Genomic DNA, 9,016 nt, shown 5'->3' on the forward strand with positions numbered 1-9,016 from the left:
AAATTCACATCATATGAATTATGCACAATGTTCGAAGTCATTTTCGAGATAGATTTATTACAAGATCTACACAGAATAGAATTTAATGAAGGCATAAAAAACATTTCGATTTTCCACCATTTAGAAGTACCCTGTATCCTTAAGGCGAGCACGGGTCAGATATGACAAATAAGCCAAAACAAAGATAAAACTCGCGAATCGCGAAAGGGATCGAGGATTGTAAAGTAGGGTGAAACACTCAATGAACAGTCTATCAGTATATTCTAAGTAAATGATTATATGGATTAAGGTACTTCATACCTAACAATATACTAAAATTATTATTTTCAGTATGGCAGCTAGACTTACAACTAGTGTGAATGGTTTCTCATTTCGCCTACATTACATGTCGAATGGACTAGTAGATTTCTACGTATTGCTTTATTTCCATAGATAACTTGTAGAAAATACACACCTTACACAATGTACACCAGTGTGGGTTCTTTCCTTGCACGCTGATCACGACCCTGCAGGATGCCAGACTGAAGTTTCCAGTTCTCCCTTATATCACTCATGAATGAAACCTGTTTTCTACAAGATCTTAGAAAGAAATGTGTCTTTTCACTTAGCACATGTATAACTATTCACAAATTAACTATTCACAAATAATCGTTTCATTCTGGTCTCCATAACTTTGAAGGTACAAGGTACATTACTATTTTAGCTAGTCAGTTATAAACTATCCTCATTCCACTTAACTGGTTCTCCATCTCGTAGTAATTCTCACTACGATGTACACTGAAGAGGATAACTGTGACCAAGCGGTGTTTACGCATTTACAGTGAATTTGTTCAAATGGTTCAAATGGCTCTGAGCACTATGGGACTCAACTGCTGTGGTCATAAGTCCCCTAGAATTTAGAACTACTTAAACCTAACTAACCTAAGGACAGCACGCAACACCCAGCCATCACGAGGCAGAGAAAATCCCTGACCCCGCCGGGAATCGAACACGGGAACCCGGGCGTGGGAAGCGAGAACGCTACCGCACGACCACGAGATGCGGGCCAGTGAAGTTGTTGTTGTTGTTGTTGTTGTTGTTGTTGTTGTCTTCAGTCCTGAGACTGGTTTGATGCATCTGTCCATGCTACTCTATCCTGTGCAAGCTTCTTCATCTCCCAGTACTTACTGCAACCTACATCTTTCTGAATCTGCTTAGTGTATTCATCTCTTGGTCACCCTCCACGATTTTTACCCCCCACGCTGCCCTCCAATGCCAAATTTGTGATCCTTTGATGCCTCAGAACATGTCCTACCAACCGGTCCCTTTTTCTTGCCAAGTTGTGCCACAGACTCCTCTTCTCCCCAATTCTATTCAATACCTCCTCATTAGTTATGTGATCTACCCAATCTAATCCTCAGCATTCTTTTGTAGCACCACATTTCGAAAGCTTCTATTCTCTTCTTGTCCAAACTATTTATCGTCAATGTTTCACTTCCATACATGGCTACACTCCACACAAATCCTTTCAGAAACGACTTCCTGACACTTAAATCAATACTCGATGTTAACAAATTTCTCTTCTTCAGAAACGCTTTCCTTACCATTGCCAGTCTACATTTTACATACTCCCTACTTCGACCAACATCAGTTATTTTGCTCCTCAAATAGCAAAACTCCTTTACTACTTTGTGTGTCTCATTTCCTAATCTAATTCCCTCAGCATCACCCGACTTAATTCGACTACATTCCATCATCCTCGTTTTGCTTTTGTTGATGTTCATCTTATTTCACCATATTCAGTGAATTTACTACACTCTAACAGTAAAAAAGATTTATGGCTCCAAATACACCTAGATTAGAAGACATATAAACGGAAATGAAGTCCCATCCTTCTTGACAGAGCGTAGGGGGACGATGCGGGAGACCCGCACCGCCGTAGTAGGCAAGGTCCTAGCGCAAGTGGTTTGCCGTTGCCTTCCTCCGGGAAGCGAGAACGCTACCGCGAGACCACGAGCTGCGCACAGACGTAAAAATACAGCAAATAAACGCAAGCAATAGTATTTACAAATAAGACAGTATGTACTATGCACAATATCTTTGTTTTAAATATATATCTTCAAATTACTCTGGTGATATAATCTTTTAATCTTGTTGGGATCCGGATAAGATATGAGATATGATCCCTCATGTGGTACTCTGAAGTTCTTGTAAGGACCAGTGTATAGCAACTTCTCTTGTGTAGAAGGGAGGGCTTGAGGTGAGTTCTCAACAGTATTTCCTGACCTACCCTAAGTTTCTAAATTTGCAACAACTTTTGAATTTCAAATTTTATGGCCTCCCTTCCGTCCCACTGGACAGAATACGATGCGTGGCGATATGTTTTGTATGGGACCACGTCCATATTACACTGATAGCCACAATGACTTCGGGTTTACTGGAGAGAACTTCAGCATATAACAACAAGTTTACTAATTCGAACTTCCGCTCGTCAGATAAACTTTCTGATTCTTCCACTTTCTTAGGTATGCGTGCAGGGTCACAGATAGCATCTTCACGATTTTCCAAAACAGTTGCGGTATTAACACGATCAGAGTGGCGGTGTGTGTTCAGCAACCGAGATTGTATGATTCTTACTTTAACTCCCTGACAAAATTTACCATTATGTGCCTTTGTTTTAATTAAATTTAATACAACATCTCTATCACTGACAATTAAATGGAACTGGACGCATGAAGGGTCGATCCTTGCGTTCCTTACTCGCAAAAACTCCATGCCCAATACGCAAGTGATTCACAACACCTCCACCACGTGGAACGTGCAAGTAATGGTTCCGTCCTCAAATTTAACTTCATTCTGCACCAGCGTATTTATCCTCTGATAGCTGGCTACAATAGCGCCCGATAACCAACAATTATGTACAGGCTGAGTAGGTACTTTCGTTGTATCGGTAATTCTTCTAAGGAAACTCAGCAACAACTTTCATAGTTACACCTGTGTTTAGGATAATGATGGAAGGAATTCGTCTTATCACTGCTTTTACTGCGGTCGTATCACGTAGTCATATACGTGCCATACTCGCCTCAGAGTCGTCACAGAGTTCTTTACTAATGTCAAGGTCATCATTATATCGCAACATATGTAGTTCCTCGGTCATATTAGAGACCTTTAGCCGCCCCGCCACTGTCGCCAGGGAGAAATATGGAATCGCATCTATTGTGACACTTCGCTCATTGTTGGGTTTATAAGCTTCTGGGCTAAAAATTCCTTCCTAAGATGCTGCTGGGCAGCAGCAGCCGACAAGGTCTCTTCGCCCTGAATATATGAAGGGCTTATTTCGGTAGTGGTACATGTCCATTACCTCCAATTTTCTGCCTATAGTGCTTGTGAAATTAATCAGCCAAACAAACAGAAAGAAAGTTTCATCTCTAGCAAGAAGCCATATGCTTGAATTTTTCTGGTATCTCAACTGCAGATCTTTCAGCGCTAACTTAACTTTGGGACTCTGTATCTCAATGTGAACAAAAATGGACTTGTACCACTATTGAAATAAGCCCTTCATATGCTGTGGCAAAATGAATTTTCAGCCTTTCCTCCCAAGATCTAGGCAAGATACCTCTAAAAGCGTTATTTTCACATCGAGGTGCGAGGATTTCTTTTCAGATGAATATAGCTGAAACTGGCGATGCTATATTAAGCTTTCTTCGAGAAGAATCGCCGCTAAAGTGGCTGCTGCCCCAACCGGTTCACTCATATGCTCCGATTAGGGACAAACCGGTCCTGCTTCATTCCGGTAACTTCGGAGGTACGGGTCACCCAATTCATAAATTTCAGGAATGTAATTTGCTGTGGGTGCTCCGCGATGCGACAGTGCCTTATTCGCCGTAACTTCGCGGTGTAAATCATTGACTCGAGCGGACAAGTGTTCGCTCGACTCCGGTATTTCATGATTCAATACGCGCTTTTTATCTACTAGGTAATTTTGAATGGTTTCAATCACAGCACACGATAAGAGTGTTGCCTCTGCCCTCAGTCGCTGTACAGTATCTTCACACTCGGTGTTCAACTTTTCGTTAACCTCTTTGTCTTTTTCTTCCAGTCATTTACCGAATTCGTTGGAGAATTTTTGACTTGGAGCGCACCTCTTCCTCAGGGTCAAGTACTAAACTCTCAGTTCTCTGAGATAGCTGGTGTTCAGTGTTTATATTGTTGATTGTGCTTGTCTGCAGTGTCCGTAAATTGCTTGTTAACTTATTTACTGCCTCCGGTATGCCTTCGTAAGTTTTCTTATATCCCGAAAAGTCAGTAGAAATACTTGACAATCAGGTATCAATGTGAGCGACTAATCTAGGGTGACCAAACTATTTTCGGTGAAAACCGGGACACATTCACCCGGGTGCCAATGGACACCTCATTCCACATGTACCCAGGTATCTTAATTTTAAATATTAATGTTTTGTTGATACATTTTGTTAACCCGATTATTCTAACTAATAAGAGGATACAAAAGATTGATATGATCTACAGTGTGTGTATAATTAATGACATTTAATAAACGTATACAGTAATAAAGAAATGTATTACGATTTTACAAAATTTTACAGCCACTCAACTTTTAATCAATTAATATTAACATGAGCTTTAATATTACTGAGCGCTTGTAGATGGAATTGACTGTCTTTGGAGAAAAGGGTATTTTTCACTGCCTCCAGCATTCTTGATCATGTCTTTGTTCTTTGAGACACAGTGATAAAACTCGGCACAATCCATTTTGTAGTTGTAAAGGGTCTGCAGGATTGCTTCAAGAGAGTCCACCTCCATTCTGTTTCCTTCATGAGTCCACTGGATATTCATGAACGAAAATATTCTTTCCACATTGGCATTATGGGCTGGGATTGCAAATAAATACCAACTCAGAGTAATGCTGAAGACAGTCACAGCTTTAAAAAAAACTCATCCACTTCTCATGACATTCCAATGGTGGTTGTTTTTTCATCATTCCACTTGTGAAGACTTTCTTCAACAAAATTTGTCAGTATGCCGAACTGATCAAAGAGAATGGAATCATCGATTTCAATCTCTTTACTCTTCAAACAAGAAACTTTCTCTTCAACACTTTCCCATTTTGGCACTCTCTTCAGTAACGTCCAATCAAACACCGGCGACGAGGGTAAATATGAGGCGCTCCACTTGCTGAGATATTCTACACGTGTCATAAAACTTGTTAACTTCTTCTCTAAAACTCCTTTCCGCTGCTTCTGATACTTCTGCTCTTTTAAGGACAGATTTAACATTAAAAGAAATGAACTGCTGTTCTCTCCTCTTAGTAACATTTTCCGGAGTATTTTTCAACACATGATTTACCTCTATTACACTTTTCGTGCTTCCCTCAATTTCCTTTATCCCATGCTGCAAAATGCTAAGCTGACTGTGAATGAACCATAAGTAAGCTTCACTTAAAGGGTTACTGAAAAACTGAACCAATATTTTGGGGGCTTTATCTTCATTTAGGGAAAAATCTTTTAACGATTCAAACAGGCGGATTACTCTTTCAACTGCTGGAAACAGTGATAACCAGCGAGTTTTCGAGTGACACATTACATTCATATATTCAGTTCCCACATAATCACAGAACTCCTCAAGCCTCTCTGTCCTAACAGTATATATGTAAAAGTGTGAGTATACCTTCATGACGATAGTTTCAACATGAGAACTTAAACTGTCAGCAGATGTCTGCACGCTTTTGTGTGTCACATTTGCAGGGCACCTTATGCCTTCAATGTTTTCATGCAATGTTGCCTTTAACTTGGTAAATACGTTGCATTTGCCTTGTCTTTTTAAACCACCAAAGTGTGTGTTGGTGTTGTCTCCACAAAATGCCACACATTTATTTTTCTCAAGATCAAACATTTCGATAGTATTCATACAAAATCTTGAAATTTCGTCAGATGTTTCATTAGGTAGGGAACTCACCTTCAAAAGTTTGGTCTGAATTCCCTGATTAATATCGAAAAACTGAACAACAAACGGAAATATTTTAGTGGCCTTATGATTGCTGGCATCAGTGGATGTCCCGTAGAAAGAAGGCTTTTTGATGTATTCAAGGCTTTCCTTTACGCTCTGGGTAGCAATAACTCCCTTCATTAAGGCTGACACTTTAGTTCTTGCTGAACCAAACTTTTTTGCAACGGAAGAATCATCAAACATAATGCTGTTAAGCTTATTAGTACAATCACTAGATTATAAGTTTGGTGATGTTTTACCGTGTGGTAGGCTAGTGTAAGCTCGGCTGCTCGAACTTTCGTCTCTTCACTTGACTGATGTTTCACAAAATAATTTTGTAGAGTTTTACTGCAGCTCGGTGCACTGTATCTGTTAATGTGTTTCTTTGACCTGATGTGATCAACTATGTCGGAACGTCAACCATGACTTACACTAATAAAACAGTTACATACGGAACACTCTGCTTCGTAATCAAAACGACCTTTCTTAATGAAATTCCATTCCTGGGAATAACAGTCACTGAACTTGCAGGCACGTTTCGGCATTGCGTTTCACAGTACAGCAGCAATAATACCACTAATATAAGAAAAACTATTGCAGTTTGTCTGACAAAACATCAACTACTACACTGTTCTGACAGTCAGTGTGTAAGTGGCGCGACAATCGGACGGTTTCATAGCTCTGTTACAATAATACAACTTACTACTTGTTGGCCAAAGTACTGCTCAAAGTAAATTATTGCCTGAGTGTATCAATACTGATACTGTGATTACTAGTATGGGACAATGGAGGTTTTAGACAAATAAGCTAAAATATATTAATTTCTTTTGTTGTATTTCCTTTAATATAGCGAAATCCCAAAAATTTGAGAAAGTTTCATCAAATGTATTTAAAAACTGAATTCCGGGACTTTTGAGCGTCCCGAAACATTTTCGGGACACCGGAACACAGGAATGAAAACTGGGACAGTCCCGGTTTTCCGACCGAGCGAGGTGGCGCAGTGGTTAGCACACTGGACTCGCATTCGGGAGGACGACGGTTCAATCCCGTCTCCGGCCATCCTGATTTAGGTTTTCCGTGACTTCCCTAAATCGCTTCAGGCAAATGCCGGGATGGTTCCTTTGAAAGGGCACGGCCGATTTCCTTCCCCATCCTTCCCTCACCCGAGCTTGCGCTCCGTCTCTAATGACCTCGTTGTCGACGGGACGTTAAACACTAATCTCCTCCTCCTCCTCCTCCTCCTCCTCCGGTTTTCCGGGACGTTTGGTCACCCTAGACTAATCCCTTATCTCGCTCTGTAAGAGTGGTGTTAATTTGAGAGGCAACTTGTTTGTCACGCCCGTCCGTACTTTCTTAGAGCTAGCGGTCACGTTCAGTAAGAGTACTTCTAAGTTGCTCGGGAAACTTTATTAGGTTCTGCTAAGGCACTACCTACTTGCGCGGATATTCGCATCGTCATCTCTTCGCCAAAGACAAGATTCATTCGCGCGGTAATTTAATGGCCGCGATTGTTAATCTTACAGCAATTTTCTTAAAAAATACAGAGTGATTCAAAAATAATACCACAACTTTAAAAATGTGTATTTAATGAAAGAAACATAATATAACCTTCTGTTATACATCATTACAAAGAGTATTTAAAAAGGTTTTTTTTCACTCAAAAACAATTTCAGAGATGTTCAATATGGCCCCCTCCAGACACTCGAGCAATATCAACCCGATACTCCAACCCGTTCCACACTCTCTGTAGCATATCAGACGTAACAGTTTGGATAGCTGCTGTTACTTTTCGTTTCAAATCATCAATGGTGGCTGGGAGAGGTGGCCGAAACACCATATCCTTAACATACCCCCATAAGAAAAAATCGCAGGGGTTAAGATCAGGGCTTCTTGGAGGCCAGTGGTGAAGTGCTCTGTCACGGGCTGCCTGGCGGCCGATCCATCGCCTCGGGTAGTTGACGATAAGGTTTCATAACTAACCTTTTTCGTAGGACTCTCGATACAGTTGACTGTGGAATTTGCAGCTCTCTGCTAGCTCTGCGAGTCGATTTTCCTGGGCTGCGAACAAATGCTTGCTGGATGCGTGCTACATTTTCATCACTCGTTCTCGGCCGTCCAGAACTTTTCCCTTTGCACAAATCCCCATTCTCTGTAAACTGTTTATACCAACGTTTAATACACCACCTATCAGGACGTTTAACACCATACTTCGTTCGAAATGCACGCTGAACAACTGTCGTCGATTCACTTCTGCCGTACTCAATAACAGAAAAAGCTTTCTGTTGAGCGGTCGCCATCTTAGCATCAACTGACGCTGACGCCTAGTCAACAGCGCCTCAAGCGAACAAATGTACACTCCTGGAAATGGAAAATAGAACACATTGACACCGGTGTGTCGGACCCACCATACTTGCTCCGGACACTGCGAGAGGGCTGTACAAGCAATGATCACACGCACGGCACAGCGGACACACCAGGAACCGCGGTGTTGGCCGTCGAATGGCGCTAGCTGCGCAGCATTTGTGCACCGCCGCCGTCAGTGTCAGCCAGTTTGCCGTGGCATACGGAGCTCCATCGCAGTCTTTAACACTGGTAGCATGCCGCGACAGCGTGGACGTGAACCGTATGTGCAGTTGACGGACTTTGAGCGAGGGCGTATAGTGGGCATGCGGGAGGCCGGGTGGACGTACCGCCGAATTGCTCAACACGTGGGGCGTGAGGTCTCCACAGTACATCGATGTTGTCGCAAGTGGTCGGCGGAAGGTGCACGTGCCCGTCGACCTGGGACCGGACCGCAGCGACGCACGGATGCACGCCAAGACCGTAGGATCCTACGCAGTGCCGTAGGGGACCGCACCGCCACTTCCCAGCAAATTAGGGACACTGTTGCTCCTGGGGAATCGGCGAGGACCATTCGCAACCGTCTCCATGAAGCTGGGCTACGGTCCCGCACACCGTTAGGCCGTCTTCCGCTCACGCCCCGACATCGTGCAGCCCGCCTCCAGTGGTGTCGCGACAGGCGTGAATGGAGGGA

The sequence above is a fragment of the Schistocerca nitens genome, chromosome 8 (assembly GCF_023898315.1).
Source record: "Schistocerca nitens isolate TAMUIC-IGC-003100 chromosome 8, iqSchNite1.1, whole genome shotgun sequence".
Classification (NCBI taxonomy): Eukaryota; Metazoa; Arthropoda; class Insecta; order Orthoptera; family Acrididae; genus Schistocerca; species Schistocerca nitens.